This window comes from Petaurus breviceps, unplaced genomic scaffold, assembly GCF_028583685.1.
Source record: "Petaurus breviceps papuanus isolate PSGF00001 unplaced genomic scaffold, PetGlider_PUasm1.0 79, whole genome shotgun sequence".
Classification (NCBI taxonomy): domain Eukaryota; kingdom Metazoa; phylum Chordata; class Mammalia; order Diprotodontia; family Petauridae; genus Petaurus; species Petaurus breviceps.
In genome coordinates, this window is record NW_027186523.1 from 16505981 (window position 1) to 16524532 (window position 18552).

General features: G+C 41.2%; 1 protein-coding gene and 1 pseudogene across 1 annotated transcript in view; one reads left to right on the forward strand and one right to left on the reverse strand.

The window, feature by feature from the left end:
* Positions 1–18552, forward strand: part of PRPF18 (pre-mRNA processing factor 18) — a 533171-nt gene that overhangs the window by 222860 nt on the left and 291759 nt on the right. The window lies entirely within an intron of this gene.
* On the reverse strand, positions 6191–6660 carry LOC138175749 (calmodulin-1-like; annotated as a pseudogene).

The window sequence follows — 18552 nt, forward strand, 5'->3', positions numbered from 1 at the left end:
AGAGAGAGAGACAGAGAGACAGAGACAAGAGAAACAGAGAGACAGAGAGAGGAGAAACAGAGAGACAGAGAGGAGAAACAGAGACAGAGAAAGAGAGAAGGAGGAGGAGGAAAAGGATTAGGGAAGGAGGGGGAGGAGAGGGAAGAGATGGAAGCTGGGGGAAGAGAGACATAGACACAAAGAGATAGAAAATGTGTCTTTCTGTTCTTTCATCATTGGAGCTCAAGGCTTCAAGGTAGATTAGACTGAAGGGCCTCACTGCCCAGGCCTCTTAAATAGCTTATCCTTGAAGCTCGACACAGTAATAATAACTTCACATTAATGTAGCACTTTTAGGTTTACAAAGAGATTTTCTCACAATATGCCTGTGAGGTCCAGAGAATATAAACATTAATGTTCCTAGTCATTTAACTAGTGAGCCAGACACCATGCTAAAAGCTTTGGACAAAAAGAAATGCAAAAGAAAAGTCCTTGCTTTCAAGGAGCTCGTAGTCTAATGGGAAAATAACCATAGCTAGCATTTCTCTAGCCCCTGGAGGTTTGCAAAGTGCCTTACTTCTATTTTTTTTCTCCTCACAACAACCTTGGGAGATAGGTGTTATCACTAGCCTCATTTTGTAGATGAGGAAACTAGGGCAGACAAAGGTTAAATGACTTAGCGAGCTTCAGAGGCTGGGTTTGAACTCAGGACTTCTGACTCTAGGTGCAGCAGGTCCTGGACCCAGGTCCTGACTGAAGACCTGGAGGAACTGGGATTCAGAGATGTGAAATCCAAAGTCATGACTAGGAATTCTGACATCTGGGATAAATTCCCTTAAGGATGTGTCTCTTCTCATTGTAGTTCAGATGGATTGGAGATAGCAGAGGCCTTGATAGTTGAGGATGATAAAGCACTCACTAGGGCATTTGAAGGTAAACTGTGAGCCAGGCACTTAATTAATTGAGGAGGGACCCACAAGTGCATAGATGACAGTAACAGGTTGGGGAGAAGTTGGGTGCTGGATGAGGGAGGCAGAAAGAGGGTCTGAAAGTGCCACCGAGGAGCGAGCATGGGCAACTCCTCTTCCTGGTCCTGTGCATCAGTCCAGGATGGTGAGATGAAGAGAATGCCGAGATGTGGGGTGGTCAGGAGGCAGCAAGCTTCCAGTCAACCCCGAGAGAAAGAAGGCACATGACAGGATCTTGAATCTAGAGGATCATTGATCTGGAGCTGGAAAGGGGCCTCGGAGTCACTTAACCATGATTGCCTCCGAAACACCAACCGACCAAACACCTCCTGCATTACTCCCCTTCATATGCTCTCTGGCATAGCCCCATTAGCCTTCTCTGTTTTTCACATGTGGTGCTCTATCTCCTGCCTTTATACTCTTACAATGGTCATCCATTATGCCTGGAATATGCCCCCTCCTATGCTCTACCTCCCCTAAAGATAACCATACCTAACTGTATTCAAGTCTGGGCAAGACATTTTGGAAAGGACACGGACAAGCTGGAGAGCATACTAAAAGAGCAGCTAGGATGAAGAAGGAACTCAAAACCATGACATTTAAGGATTGCTTGAAGGAACTGAGAATGTTTAATCTGGAGAAGGAACAGGAAACAAGCATTTATTAGGCACTCACTGTGTGCTGGGCTTTGTGCTAAGTGCTGGGGATACAAATAGCAAAAAGAAAATGAAACCTTGCTGTCAGGGAGCTTACGTTCTAACAGGGCAATCTGACACACAAAAGGGGGCTGAAAGGGGGGGAGGGGAGAGAGAAGGAAGCTTTTTGATGCAGGATCATGGCTGGGAGGAAGATGAAGGCAGACTAGTCGGGGCTGTTCTGAGAAATGGAGGGTCCATCAATGGGAAAAGGGGGTCTACACCTTGCAGAGGAATATGTAGGGGGAGCATGGGACAGAGATGATAGACTGCTCAAGGAAAAGGAGGTCCCCAGAACTGAGAGAAGTCCCAGGATAAACCAGCAGTAGAAAAGGCATGGTTCTGCAATCCAGAAAGTCAGACAGCCAGGAAGAGAGGAGTTGGAGGGAGTTTGATGGCTGTCTGAATGGTGGAAGACAAGTTAAACTTTTTCCACATGTTCCTGGAGGGTAGAACCACGAGCAATGGGTGGAAACTGTAGAGAGGTAAATTTGTCTCAGTTTAAGGACAAATTTCCCAACAACTAAAGTCAACAAAAAGTGGAATGGACTGTTTTAGGAGCTAGTGAGTTCCAAAGCTCTGGAAGTCTTTGAGCAAATATTAGATGACCAATTGTCAGAGATGGTATAGGGAAGACCCTCACTCAGGTACATATCAGACCTCTGCTGTTCCTTCTGTATCTGAGTCTTTGAATGTATGTGTGTGTGTGTGTGTGTGTGTGTATAAAATGTGTACACACATAATTAGTAAAAGCTGCTCATATAAGTAAGTGCACATGGAAATGTGGGCAAAAACAACTAAAATTCCAACATGAAAACAATCAATTATATTCTGAGTTCTGCTTTGTTACAACTCTACCCACAGATCGTTTTTATTTTATTTTATTTTTCTTAAGTATTCTCCTTTACCTTTTCTCCATCCCCCTCCCAACCCTGTCTCTGCCAAATCCTCAAAGCTCAGACAGCATTTTCTTCTGAACTTATGTGTCAAATGCACTTATACCTCAGATGGGTTTCTTCTCGTCTTGCAACTAATACATTTTTTATAAAGCACTGTCTCCAGTTTCCTTTCAAGTTACGGAGAGGATATCCTTTTCCTGTTAAGCTGTAGAATGATTTTTCCCCCCAAAGTAAAGCAGTAATCTCCAGAGTCCTGTAAATAGGTTAGATGAACATATTATCTGAGTGACAAGGAATTGGAAGCTGAAGCTTTTGCTGAGAATATTTGCATACCTCAGATACCTGTGCTGTATGACTTGATTTTATGGAGAAAATCCCAATAGCTGCATTTACTTGCTATAAAGATGCATGTTACTGGGATTCTCCTTGTTTGATCAGGACTTTGCTGACTCACTAGTTCAGAGTCTGTTTGTTTTCTTGACCTGCAGCTGTATAATGGTGATTTGGGGTATACCCACTAGTCCTCTAGCATGTTCCATGTGTGTGATGCCATCTTGGGTGGTCTGAACCTCTCCCCAGTTAGAAAGCATCTTGCATCTCATGGTTAGACCAGTCATTGTGTATGAAGTCTATAGCCTTCCAAATCTTCAGTTAGTCAGAAATTGATGGAGGGTGCATTACATGTCAACTATTATATTGGGACCTATGGGATGATACAAAGGAAATGGTAGACATGGTCTTCGTCATGAAGGAATTTAGAATATAACTCTGAAGACAAGAGAGATATACTTGAATGGTAGCACAACGAAGGCAGGATGACACAGTGGACTTGGAGTCAAGAAATGAGATCAAGTTCCACTTCAGACACTACCTGTGTCAGTCAAAAAGCAACTACTATGTGCCAGGCACGGTGTTAATTGCTAGGGATACAAAGAAAAGGTAAAAGACAGTCCCTAATCTCAAGTAGCTCATAGTCTGTTGAGGGAGACAATATGCAAACAACTGTACAAAGGAGCTAGATACAGGATAAACTGGTGCTAATTAATAGAGGGAAGGTGTTAGAATCAAGGGGAATTAGGAAAGGCTTCCTGGGGAAGATTTTAGCTGGGACTTGAAAGAAGTCAGGGAAACCAGGAGCTGGAGATGAAGAGGGAGGGTATTTCATGCAGGGGAAGCAGCCAATGAAAATGCCCAGAATCAGGAGATAGAGCATCTTGTGAGAGCAACAGTAAGGAAGCCTGTGTCCCTGTATCACAGGGGGTGCTGAGGTGGTGGGTTATAAAGTATAGGAAGACTGGAAATGTAGGAGAAGCAGGATACAAAGGTCTCTGAGCACCAAACAGAGGAGTTTATTTGATCCTAAAAGAAACAGGGAGGCACTGAGGATTATTGGGGGAGAGAGGGGAGTTGGCATAGTCAGACCTGCATTTTAGAAGAGTGGTGGTGGTTGTCCTTAATTCTCTAAGAGAACCAAAATGACATCACTATACTGGGGTCAAGGTACATTGTGTCAGACTGTGGCTGACCAGACCATTAGGAGCTCAGAAGACTCTACCACAGGTTGGGCACAAATAGTCCACGTGAGCATTTGGAGTGGATATGTCTAAATCTGTCTCAGCTTTCTTTTAAGCTAAAGCAATTCTGCTTTGTTCATAGAGCACAGCGCCTTCTTTGATGCAGCATGCCATGCTAGTTGGTCCTGTGCCAGCATCTCCCACGTCTCACAATCAAGTCCAAAGTTCTTCAAAGGGACCTTGAGAGTGTCCTTCTTCTGATCACCATGTAAGCACATGCCTTGTGTGAATTCTCCATAAAATGGTCTTTTAAATGAGTGCATATTTACCATTCAAACAAAACGTCCAGCCCTTCAGAGTTGCGCTCTCTGCAGCAGAGTTTGAATACTTGTCAGTTCAGCTCGAGAAGAGACCTCAGTGTCTGGTACCTTATCATGCCAGGTAATCTTCAGCATCTTTCTAAGACAATTCACATGGAAGTGGTTCGGTTTCCTGCCATGGTGCTAGTAGACTGCTCAGGTTTCACAAGCACTTTAGAAAGAACATTGACAATTAAATGGAAGATGGACTATAATAGGGAGAGACTTCTGTCAGGCAGACTAAAACATCCCCAACACACCTGGCATCACAGATGAGCCCCTCCAGATTCTTGTTACCTAACTTTGAGGAAATGTGTTAATTACCGCCTAGAACTTTTATCTCCTTCAACAAATTACTTCAAAGATCCAAAGCATACATCTGTAAATAGAGGTAGGAGATAACACCTTGCCCCACCATTCACTATCAGAGATGGAACTTCTATGCAAAAGGGAAAACAGAAGCCATCTTTGGAGATGCCATATCATTACCTAATTTGGATGTGGATTTATTTGGAGAATTTGTAGCAACCCCTTGCCATCTCCATGCCTTTAGAGGCCCCAGCTGGCTGTAAAGAATATACTTTAATAAATTTCCTGTGTATTCATAAGTCTTTTGTGAGGGCTTCTTATTTCTTTCTCTAATGTGGAACCAGGGTTACTGAGTTATGAACAATCATTTGGAGAAGCATTTGCCACAAAACAAAGGAATTGAAACAGGTTGGAGAAATTTATTATTTTCTCCCTCATTTCCAAACTCCTTGAACTCAAGGAACCCTAATTCCAATTGTCATGAGTGGCCCTAAGCAGGCAAACTAATTAAGAGGGTATTGTGATAGTCTGGGCAAGAAATGAGGCCTGAACTAGGGTGGCAGCCATCTGAGTGGAGAGAAGAGATGGATTGCGGAGGTAGAATCAGAAGGACTTGGTAACCATTTGGATACGACGGGGCATTGGTGCAAGGAAAAAGAAAAAGCCCTAAGACCTGCTCGTCCTTCTGACCTCACTCTTTTGCCTTTTCTTTCATGTTTGTAATGTTGCATTACAGACATTCAGAGCTGGAAGGGACCTCTGAGGTTCCTGAATCCAGCCCATTCCTGAAACATAAATCTCTATGATATCATTATTTTTTTTACTGTATTTTTAAAATTGGAAAACAAATATGCAACAGAATAGATTTGAGGCAGATTATATACCATGAGCAGATTTCTTTTTTTCATTGAATGACTAAACAAAGTTAAAAAAAATTTTTAAAATAAAAAGCAAGTAACAAAAGAATATTTTTTTTTTCTGGCATGAGTATGGTTTTCTAGGATGAGAGTATAAGTATCTGGATAATGTGCCTGTTTTGCAATGGTACAACTTTAAGTACCTATTGTTGCCTGTCCCTAGTGTGCACAGATTTACAACTCCACACTTCAACAACAACGTGCTGACAGCTAGCTCCTAAAGAAAATGACTTCTGTTTTTAAAAGACATAATCTAGATGTTCCCTCATTTGATCAGTTCCATCTATGTTTAGATATGCAGAAAGGCTTAGATATATTCAGAGAATGCCACCTGCAATATGTTACCAGATCAATTCTCCAAAGCAAAGTTTCAGAGTGATGACAGTAAGATAAAAGGAAGAAAAACATGGAGGAACAAAGTCCTAATGCCTATGCTTGCGTATGCTTTTGATGCTAGGGATGGTGGGAGTGGGAGGAGGAGGGACCATTTACAGATAAGTTACAAAGAAATAATTTGTATAAGACACTTAACACATTCTATACAAAGTCTTCACTTTGCTATCATCATTTTTACAAACTCTTTATGGTTTTTTGGACCATTATAATCAATATCTCCTTTCCTGATCATTTAATCAACCTCTTTATCATCTGTTAACTTAACTTATCATCTGTTAACATTACATGTCAAAATACACTAATATAACCACTGCCATCCTTTTTGAATACATGGAATGCTTCTCTAAATTTTTCTTCACTGTTTGTGTCTTTCATTTTTCTTGCTGCTGCCACCACCACTACCATCACCACCACCATCACTGTCATCAGAAATTCTGGAAAGTCAATTGTCCCATTACCATTTGAATCTACTTCATTACTCCTGTAATTCAGCTTCTACAGGGTTCTGCCCAAGTGACCTTATTACAGTCCCTATACTATGATAAGACCATCTCCATTCTTGTCAAATAGTGAAAATGTTTCTTTGAATTCCACAATCTGCTCATTTATCAGTTGATCAGCCATACTGCTAAGGCTACTGGTGCCCAAGTTCCTATCTGACAGCCTCTATACTTGATGGCTATAATCAGACTCTGTGACTAAAAATATTATAGACTAGAAGATCATCACCAAAAATAAACATTTCCACTTTAAAAACCCAGAAAAGAGGATTGCATATGAAACTGTGCATTTGTTACATAACAGCTTGTTTAAAAAATATGTATCTATATTACAGTCAACACAGTAGTACCAACATTCTCCTTTTTGTCTGTGTGCCCTTCTGGATTTCCTTCTGTTTTCTTCTGTGTATACTACAAATGTTTCAAAGATGCTTTTTTTCTGAGAGGTAACATGATGTAGTGGAGAGAACACTTACTGTACATGGAGTCAGGGGGACCTGGGTTCAAATTCTGACTCAGATGCTAGCCATGTGACCCTGGACTTAACATCTCTGGGCACTTGGTTTCCTTATTTATAAAATGAGGGCATTAGTTCCCTTTTAGCTCTAAATCTATGATATTACACTCTTTTCTATTTTGCATCACTATCACCACTCTGTCACTTTCTCTCATAACTCTTCTTAGGACCCCCAAATAAAAGTCCTCACTCATGACACATTAGTCAAACAAAACAAATTTGTGTTTTATTAGTTATGGAGGAAACTCTATGTCTCATTTTGCCCCTACACTACATCACCTCTTTTTCAGGAAGTGAGAAGTGTGTTTCATGCATGCATCTTTTGGAGCCATGATTGGATACCTATTACTTATGATTTATGACTTTTTAGGGCTTCCTCCTTTTACAGAAAACTTCTCATCACTCAGCAGTACCTCAAATTAGTGGTACCTTAGTGGGGACATTATAAACTCAACCTGGAAGACCAGACACCATCTCCTCTGGCCATCTTTGATTCTTGTTTCTCCTTCCCCTCTTATATTCAATGAGTTACCAAGTCCCATTGATTCCATTTCTGTAACTGCTTTTGGATTCGTCCCTTCTTCTCATCTTCCACTATCACTATTCTAATATAGGCTTTCATTTCTACCCTTGTGCACTATTAGAATGGCTTCCAGGTCTTCCTGTATCCATTCCCTGCCCTCTCCAATTCACTCTTCATGCTATGGAGAGAATTTGTATCCTCAGTGCTTATCACAGTGTCTGGTGCATAGTAAGCACTTAATAAATGCTTTTTTCATTCATTCATTCATCATTCACTCATTCACTCACTGGTTTAGTAACGAGGAAGCTATAAATACATATCCTGCTTTGGATACATTTTAGTCGTGTGAAACCTGGAAAATTATATTGCATCTTGGTGACGTAGGCAACTCTAAACTAAGTTAAGGATGAGTTGTAGATTGGTGGAGGGAGTTGATGGGGGGGTTGTTGGGGGTTCCCCAGGCTTATAAAATCAAAGGTTCCGAAATCCCATTCTCCTAAAATGTCACTTGAGTTAATTCATTCCTTTCTAGAAAAATCTCCAATGAATGAACTTGGCAATTAAATTCAATGAATATTTCATCTACCATGTATAAGGTGCTGTGGTAGGCTCCCTTTTACTACTGTTATATGCAAATTAAGTGGTAAAAGGTAAAATGTTAAATTTATTGACACATCCAGTAAATCTTACAATGTTTTACATCTTTAAAAAACTTTTGATTTGCAATGTGCTCTCCTTTTGTTCCAATCACTTGTTTTACATGACTTGTCATTGTGTTCACAAAATTTTGATCCAAATCTTTAATTCTTCATCATGAAGCCAAACTTTTAACCCATTGGATATTAAGTATATTTTTGATGAATATTCCATTTTCACAAGTCTAACCTTAATTATAAGCCATAGGTTTTCAATGGAATTTAAATCAGTCAAATTCCCAGGTCACTGTCTAGGTAGGTAGCTAGGTGACATAGTTGATAGAGATTCTTGGATCTGAAATCAGGAAGACCTAAGTTCAAATCTGACCTTAGACATTACTAACTGTGTGACCCTGGCCAAGTCACTTAACATCTGTCTGCCTCAGTTTTCTCATCTGCAAAATAAGGATAGGATATAGCACCTAACTTTCAGGGTTATTGTGAAGATCAAATGAAACATTTGTAACGTGTTTTATAAACATTCCTCAAAGAGATTTAGGGGGATATTTTACAGGATGATGAAGATGTTCAGATCTTTTAGACTCACCCAGACCTTTTGGACAATGGTTTTCCTGTAGCCTTCAATGAAAAAAAAAACCACAAGTTTTTTTTTTATCAGTTAAAAACTACCTTCCTTCCAGTCTTTGGTGCTCCAGTCTTTACATTGCCTCGTCCATGGCAAATGGTTTTTTTTTTCTTCATAATAATAGCTAGCAGTTATTTTCCGACTGGTTTTCTTGCTGTTCTTTCCACTTGAAGAAGCCTGCATCACACTATGTAAGAATCAATAGCAACCCTTCTAGCTTCCAAGTTTTTGCCAAAAAGGTTTACTTTTTTTCTGAGGATTAATGAGGCCATTTTTTACAGCAATAGTTTGTCAGTTCGACACTGCTTTCCATTTCCAATTGTACTTTGCTTTATACTTCAGAGAGACAAGTTCTCTTTCATTGTGGGTTTGATTGACCCTTGAATTGCTTGACTTCCCCACACCAACAGTTGTTTTAATCTTTCCGAGGTGTTTGTAAAGCAATTAATTTGCTCAGAACTGGTTTTTTTGTAAGAATGGTTCAAATGCCTCTTTTTAAATGAACATCACATTTTTTTCCATTGATGATTAGGTTCATTTGCAGGGAATGTTACACTATTCTAGTCCCTTCTGGGGTTTCTGGTGAGTACAGAATAGTCTACACTATTTCATTTTTCCTTCCTTTATATTTTAGGGTCTTTCTTCTGGTTGCTTGCAGAATTTATTGTTTGTTACTGGAATTGTTTGTTCGATTTAATCACAATGAATGAATGAAGAAAGCATTTGTTAAACACTGACTGTGTACAAACCATTGTGCTAAGTGCTGAGGATACAATACCTAAGTAAGACAGTCTCTGCTCTCAGAGAGCTCAGGCCCTAATAGGGCAGACAGTACTTATGGAAGGTTCAGCAGCAAGTCAGATGGAAAAATCCCTTGATTCCTTTTTTTGTCTTTTTTTTTGGAGGGGGGAAGGCAGGGCAATTGGGGTTAAGTCACTTGCCCAAGGTCATGCAGTTAGTAAGTGTTTAAGTATCTGAGCTTGGATTTGAACTCAGGTCTTCCTGACTCCAGGGCCAGTGCTCTATTCATTGCACCACCTAGCTGCCCCCAAATCCCTTGATTCTTAAGGTGCAGTGGTAAAAATAGATGGTAGTGCATTTAATGCCTTTTTCACTGACAAAATCACATCATTTTCTGGTGTTGAACCATTTGATGGGGCCAAGGGCTTTGGTGGCAGGAACTTTTCCCTTCTGAGTCTGCAGAAGTTGTGTGGCTGTAGCACCTAGCCGCCCCGATGTTCTGCAATCTTTCTTATAGTCTTATGAAAAGTTGTAACTCTTATTACAACTTTTGCATTACTCCTTGGAGTAATATCCATTATTTTTTTTAAACCCACAGAATTAAAAATACAAGAAAAGAATAATAAAGCACATGTGAAGAATAATAAAGCATGAGATCCAGTAATTTATTGACTGAGAACTAATTAACGGTGGACAAACTAGTTCATCTCAATTTCACCTTTTAAAGGTCAGTCTTTTAAAGTCAGATTTGTGTCTAAATCCTACATCTATGTCCATTACTTTCACAGAATGAAAGCATATCAAAATTAGTATTTGTCCCAAGTAATTTGCACACAACCAGTCCAGACTAAGTTCCTTTTTTATGGATTTCAAAGGCCCTATATAGCCTATCTTTCTAGTTAAAAAAAAAACCCACAGATTTAGAGACAGAAGGAACTTAGAGGTTATTTCGTCCATACACACCCCTCTTACTTTACAGATGTAAACACTGGTGCTTAGAGAGATTAAGTGACTTCAATCAATCAATAAACATTTATTAAACACCTGCTAGTGTCAGGCACTGTGATAAGGAAATAAGAGGCAAAAGGCAATCTCTTCCCTCAAGGAGTTTATAATCTAACGGGGGAGACAATATGCAAACAAATATATATCTATGTACAAACTATATATAGGGTAAACAAGAAGTAATTAGCAGAGGGAAGGCACTAGAATTAAGAGGGGATACGGAAGGCTTCCTGAAGCAGGTGGGATTTTAGTTGAGACCTACAGGAAGCCAGGAAGATTGGCAGTCAGAGAAGAGGAGGGAGAGTATTCCAGGCATGGGGATAGGCAGAAAAAAAATGCACGGAGCTGAGAGATGGAATGTCTTGTTTGTGGAACAGTCAGGGGGCCAGTGTTACTGGAGTAAGGTCTAAGTTACAGTGTCAGGGGATAAGCGAACACTGGAAAGGCAGAAGGGCACCCAAGGTCACTCGGATAGTAAATAGAAGAATTAGGAATCAAGCCCAGGGTTGTTTGACTTTAAATCATGGTATCGTTGTTGTTGTTTCCCATTAAACCATCCTAGCTTCTCATATTAATCTTCAGTGTGCTCTAATCTTCAAACTAGACAGTCCTCTACCCTTTTACTATGTCCCATATAGTCCCACCTATCTCTGTGCCTCTCCTCCCTTCCTTCTGTTAATTCCTACTCATCCTGTTGTAGAGAAAAAAGACATATCATGTTTCCAGTGACTAAACTCTTAGCCCCCCAGGAAGTATGCTTTAGCATGTCAACAGAAGTGCTGCACAATTTGGGGGCTGGACCTTCGGAGAGCTGGAAAGCCTGCAAGGGCTTAGGGAAGGGGGAACCTGAGCCTGAGATGGCAGGGTAGCCACTGGGAGGAGCATGGCAGTAACAATGGCTGGATCAGTCGTGGTTTCCTTTCCCAGAGCCATGTAGAAAAGAAGGGAAGACAAGGGTGGTTACCTAGGAGTCAGATAATGTTTAATCATGACCTCTTCTCTTATTGGCCGAAGCTCTGGTCAGATGGCAGGTACCTATGTTAGGGATATGGAAAACCTGAATTATCTCTGTCTAATTTCCCTTCCCACTCTGCTAGCTTGTTCTCAAACAAGCATTTGTGTGCCCGTTTGTGTTGACAATGGTCTAAGCCATTCCTTTACACTGAGCTGGGTTGACCAGGACATTCATCCAGACATTAACTGTGTTCTGAAAGTGTAGAGAGGGCGTGTAAGTTTGTACCTGGCGGTGTATGAGCTAATCCAGTGTGGGGAGGCCCTATCGATCCCTTGGGATCTAAGGAGCTCTCGTTTACTTTTATGAATGATTGCAGAGCTCTCCCAGCCAGCAGAATCTTAAACTTGAACTGGGACTTTCACTTTCACCAGAAGAGTGAACTTGTTGGAACCTCCTGGCTGGTCAATCTGAGAGCAGCCAGGGCAGGTCCTTGAGGCTAAACTTTGACCTTTACCTGAAGGGGGAGGTGCAGGGAAAATAAGAGCAAGGAGTTTTTGCTTTCAGTTTACTCGGCAAACTTACTCTGAACCTCTTCCCTTCTGCTCCTTTAGCCCTTCCCCAGTAGCTGCACTATGAAGGCCAAGGCCAATGCCACCCTGATCCTCCTCCTATGTGGAAATGAGCTCTCTCCACAGGTCTCATAAGACACTTTATTTTGCAACTGCCTAGTGTACTTATCATACAGTGCTATATTGTAATAATAATGATAGAGCTGGCTGGCATGGATAGGGTGCCTACTATGTACCAGGTACTGTGATAAGCCCTTTACAATCATTACCTCATTTGAACTTCACAACAACCCTCGAAGGTAGATGCCATTATTACCCTCCATTTTACAGAGGAGGAAACTGAGACAAAGAGGTCAAGGGACTTGCTCAGGGTCACACAGCTACTAAGTGTCTAAGGCTGATTTGAATTCAGGTCTGCCTGAGTCCAGGTCTGGCCCTCTATTTCCTGTGCCATCTAGCTGTCCCTACGTATTTTAGTTATTTTATTTTTTACCTTGTTCCCTAGTTAGACTGTAAGCTCCATGAGGGAATGAATAATCTTATCTAAACTTTATTGACTTCCACTGTACTTTAACGAATACCTTGCCTATAGAAGGTATTTTTTTTTGTTTTGTTTTGTTTTTTGGAGGGATGAAACAAAGGGGTTAAGTGACTTGTCCAGGGTCACATAGCTAGTATGTGTCAAATGTCTATGGCCGGATTTGAGGTCCTCTTGGCTCTGGGGCCAGTGCTGTATTAGAGATTGTTGTTTAATAAATGTTTGTTGAATTAAATTATATGATTAGACTTAGATGAAGTTAGTTCGTTTCACTCAAGTGAAATACCTCAGTATATAAGGTACAATTATCATACTAACCATTGCAGTTTTCTCTTGTGAAGCAAGAAAAGAAAAAAGTCAAGTTTAAGTATTGGTTGATTAGAAATAGTTCAATCCAACAAACCCATTTAAAAACATTTAAGAAATACTTTCTACATGCAAGAAACTGTTATGTGCGAGGGAATCAAAGAATCAATGCCAACCCTTAAGAAGTGTATCGTCTAGTAGGTTAGGTGACGTGGTAGAGAGAACACTAGGACTAGAGTCAGGAAAAGCTGAAATCAAATCCTGCCTCCTATATTTACCAGTTATGTGACCTTGGAAAAGTCACTCGACCACTTTGTGCCTCAGTTTCCTTATCTGTAAAATGGGAGGGGAGTAGGAACTTACTGGTCTTTAATACTCCTTCCAGCTCCATTAAGCTTACATTCTATTGGGGAGAAACTATAATGAATGCAAGCACATACATACAAAGTAATTTCAGCATGAAGAGAATTGGGAAAGGTTTTGGGTAGAAGGTGGTACCTGAGATGTGATTTTAAGGAAGCTAAGGATTCTATTAAGGCAGAGAGGGGAGGAAGGCAAGAATTTCAGACAGAAGGGAGCGTCTTTGCAAAGGCATGGAGGGGGAGTGCCTCACACCCAGATGATGCGCTGGTTCCCTAACGCCCAAAGCAGCCTGTCAATGCCCTCTTTCCTCTCTTCCCTCCCAAAAGGGCTTGCATCCCCAAGATTGACCCACCATCTTCATCGAAGCAATTTAGTGTGTTCAGGCTGATCTGTAAAATTGATTTTCACTCTATATTCACAATAAGCGTGCTCTGCTTTGTGAATTAAAGCCTCATGTTGGAGAACATACAACATGAAAATTTGAGAGAGCTGGTTCCTAAATTAGCTTTTTAGCTTGATACCTTGTACTGTTTTTGCTGTTGGGATTAGTGCATTTTAAAGGAATCATCAAAAGTAGTTTTTGTCTCCAAGTTTAGATTGAAAAAACTCTCCAAATTTATCAGTTTTTTATAAATGAAACAGAAATGAAAATAAATGGGAAAAATCCTTTCAACCAAGAATAACCATTCTATTTGAATCAGAAACATTTGGAGGTAGGGAGCACAGTGATATGCTATTAATTTTTATCTAGAACTAGCTCCTCCTTAGTTTTATTATAGAGCCTTTCATTTCTGTGTCATTAAAATGGGAAAGAGAATTGATTATTAAATAGCTGGAGGAGTTCATGGCTTCCTCTTCCAGGCCTGGCCCCTGTTGGCCAATGCTGGTACACATTCTGCTTAACCACAACCAGATCCCAGTAGAACCGGCTGCTGGCGCTGTTCCCAAGCTCGCTGATGCACTTCTCCTTCTGAGGACTTCCCTGCTCCCTACCCTGCGGCACAGAGAGAGTGAGGTCACCCTGGTTAGTCTTTAGAGAATTCTCTTTGCTACTGGTATGCATTCCTTGAGCACCCCACCTCCATTGGGAACATGGCAGCTGCCAAGGCTGGCCCTTGGACTGAAAACTATGTAAATCTGAGACCCCAGTGGCTCTGGGCCTTTAATCAGAGTAGAGATCCCACTGCACCACTGCATGCTACCCCATGGGAAGAGGGGGTGAGAAGGGCCACATGCAATTCTGTCTCTGAATGAATCTCCATCCATCTGTCTATACTCTCTAATACTGTGCTTGGCTGTGAATATTAATAAACCATTTTGACTCATCCTGGGGTCATTCAGGTTAACCCTACCCCAAATCTGTATGACAGTTTTCATTCTATAATGAATAATGAGGAAATGTCTGCTACTTCACAGATTTTTCAGAAGGTCTAAATTTCTATGTGTGCATGTGTGTGTACTCATGTGCATGTGTGTGTGTGTGTGTTTATATAAAAGGTCTTAAAATTCTTGAAGTTTTTAAGCCTCAATAGCTAACATCTGTGTGTGTGTATACACACATACACACACCCAGAGAACATACATATACATATGTATGTATGAATAGCAGGGCACATAAAAGGTATTTGCCATTGTCAGTGGCAGCCTGGCAGCACAATGGATAAAGACCTGAGCCTGGTGTCAGGAAGACCTGAATTTAAATATGACCTCGGATACTTACTAACTGTGTAACCCTGGGCAAATTACTTCATAACTGCCTGCCTCAGTGTTCTCAACTGTAAAATGAAGATAATAGCGGAATTTACCTCAGAGGATTTGTTGTGAAGGTCCAGTGAAATAACACAAGTGACTAGCACGATGCCTAGCACATAGTAGGTGCTAAATAAATGTGGTTTCCTTTCTTTCTTCTTTGAATAAGGTGTAGTGAAAGGAGTGCTGGAGTTGGAATCAGGAGGACCTGGGTTCTAATCCTGCCTCCTGTGACCTCAGGCAAGTTGCTTAGCTTTTCTGGACCAATTTCTTCTATAAAATAGGGACAAGAGCTAGCTATGTCATAGTGTTATTCTGAGGAATTAAGGAAATAATGTATGTAAAGTGATTTGCAAACTTTGAAGTACTTTATAAATGTTGGCTATTATTGGGTTTTTTTGCAGGTTCAAATGGAAGAGAGATTTCCTACGGATGATGAGTCACTCAGTATGTTCCTAGTTATAGGATGACACTGTGTACTAGAAGGTGAGTGTCTTGGTGGTAGGAACTGTCCCAGATTGCCCTTCTTTGTAAACCCAAGGCTTGGCCCTTGTTAAGTGTTTAACAAATTCTTGTTGACTTGACTTGATTTGCATCAAGCCCCAGAAGAGTGAAATCCATGATCCTTTGAAGAAGGTATGCTCAGGAGAATCTGGGTAAAGCCCTCTGGAATCTCTGCTGTGTCTCCTTAAGGAGTTTCCCTCTTAACCAGGTGGGCTCCTTGCAAATGGTAAACTTGTCTAACCTACCACATTAAAATTGGCTCACACACCTTGGCCATACATACATACATACACACACACATGCACATGAACACACACATTAGGCTATATATACACTTTGCTTATGAATTACCATTGTGCTTCTCAAATCAATATACATTTATTAAGTGGCCACTATGTTCCAGGTGCTATTATACTAAATGCTGGGGGTGCAAAGGAGGTAGAAACAGTCTGTACTCTCAAGGAACTCATAGACCAATGTGGGAGATAACATTCAAACAACTATATACAAACAACACACACAAACTATACAATTGCATAGAAACAAGACATAGCTATCTATATCTATATTTTGAAGACAATCTCAAAGGGGAAGGCACTGGTACTTTGGGGGATCAGCAAAGGCTTCTTGTAAAATGCAGAATTTTAACTAAGACTTGAAGGAAGCCAGGGAGGCTGGGAGGAAAAGATGAGGAGAGAGACAGATAGGAGACATGGGGCACTATGGAATTCAGTTGGAGAAAATCATGGCATCAGGAGATGGAATGTTGTGTGGGGGAAGCAAGGAAGCAAGGAAGCCAATGTCACATGGAGGGGAAGAACGTGTAAAGACACTGGGAAGATAGAAGGGGTCAGGTTATGAGAGCCTTTAAAAGTCAAACAGAAGATTTTATACTGGAATCTGGAGGTCAAAGGGAGCCACTGGAATTTGTTGAATAGGGGGTGGGATGAGGGGAAGAGGGGCATGACACTATCAGACCTGATCTTTTGGAAGAGAAATTTGACAGCAAAGTGGAAGATGGACTGGTTTGGGAGACACTGGAGACCAATCAGTGGGCTAGAGGTAAGATGATAAGGGCCTGCCCCAAACTGGTGGCAGTGTCAGAGGAGGGAAGGGTGTGTATAAGAGAGATATTATGAAGGTAAAATCGACAGGCCATGGCAGAAGATTGGATATGAGAGGAGGAAAAAGTGAGGAGCAGAGAATGACACCTGGGTGACTGAAGGACTGATCATATACCATGTACTGACATTACCAATGGTACTCTCAACACTAACAGGGAAGTCAGGAAGAGAGGAGGGTTTAGGGGAGAAAAATGAGTTCTGCTGGCATATGCTGAGCTTGAAGTGTCAATGGGACATTCAGTTTGATGTAGTCAGACATCTCATTTCCCACTTAGCTGTACTCATTTTGTACTTTCTCCACAATGCTCCCACTAAACCTATTGCTGGGAAATCTCATCATCTTACAAATCCAATCAGTCTTATTACTCACACCTCGTTGGTACCCTCTGCCCCTCTGGTGGGAGGTTGGAACCATAAACTCCTCCTCAGAAGGAGAGGGGACAGGACTGACATCTCAGACGCTTCATTTCCCCCTGGCTGTGTTCTTTTTGACCCTCTTTGGGTTCTCCAACATTCTTCTGCCCCTGGCTGGATACCTTCCCTCTTCTACCCCCACCTTTTCATCTTTATTGTGTTGTTTTAACCCTTTATAAGCTCTTTGAGGGCAGTGGCTGTCTCCTTTTTTTCATATCTGTATCCCCAACACTTAGAACAGTGCCTGGAACTCAGTAGGTGCTTAAGAAATGTTAACCAACTCAACTCATGAGTTTGAAATATCTGATAGGCAAGGCCAGGATGCAAGACAATAGTTACAGTAATTCCAGTTACAGCTGGATAAATAAATATGAGAATAATCTACACAGAGGTAATAATTGAATCCATGGATACTGAAGAGATAACCAAGAGAAATGGTGGAGAGGAAGAAGCAAAGATGGCTCAGGAAAGAGCCTGGAGGGATACCCATGGTTTGTGGGCATGACCTGGATGAAGATTCAGCAAAAGATAGATGAATGGTCAGACAGGTATGAGAACAGAGAGAGAGCAGTGTCTTGAAAGCCTAGAAAGAAAAGCTGACCAAGGAGGAGAGGGTGATTGGTGGTGTCCAACGCTGCAGAAAGGTCAAGATGGATGAGACTGGAGGAAAGGTCATTAGATTGAGCAATTAGGAGATCTTTGGTAACTTTGAAGAGCCCTGTTTCAGTTGAATGATGATGTTAGAAGTTAGACTGCAGAGCGAGAGGACAGGAAGTAGAGGCACCTATTGTAGTTGGCCCCAGGGAGGTTAGTCATAAAATGGGAGATACAGAACTACATCTAGTTCTAGCAGGAATGTAAGGATGGCATGAGATATTTTTGTTTTGTTTTTTAGGATGGGGGAGACATGGTTGTCTTTATGGGCAGTAGGGAAGCAGCTGGAAAAATTGAAGATTAGTGAGAGTGGGGATGATAGAGGAGAGCACACTGCTGGAGGAGAAAGGAAGAAATGAGATCATTTGTGCCTGTAGAGAGGTTTGCCTTGGCAAGGAGAAGGGCCACTTTTCCATGTGAGACATGGTGAAGGAAGAGAAGGCAGAAAGCATCTGTGTGACAGCAAATGAGGAGAAGGGGAGAAGAAGGGATTTTCAGTGAATGCTACTGTAATGTAATGCCAAGGAAAGGCAACTTCCCAAGGTTCAGAATACCAGCATAGGTGGCTCTCCATTTTATTCAGTGACCAACCAAGAACAGAGAAGATCAAAACATGACATCATTCCAAATACAGCATTTACTAAATGTGATTAAATAATCTCCAAGGACTACCTCACCCCAGGACCTTCCAATCATTCAATCAATTACAAAGTCTCTGTTCTAAATACTTCTCCACCCCTAGGCTATACCTTAATTTAATCCACCACAAAGTC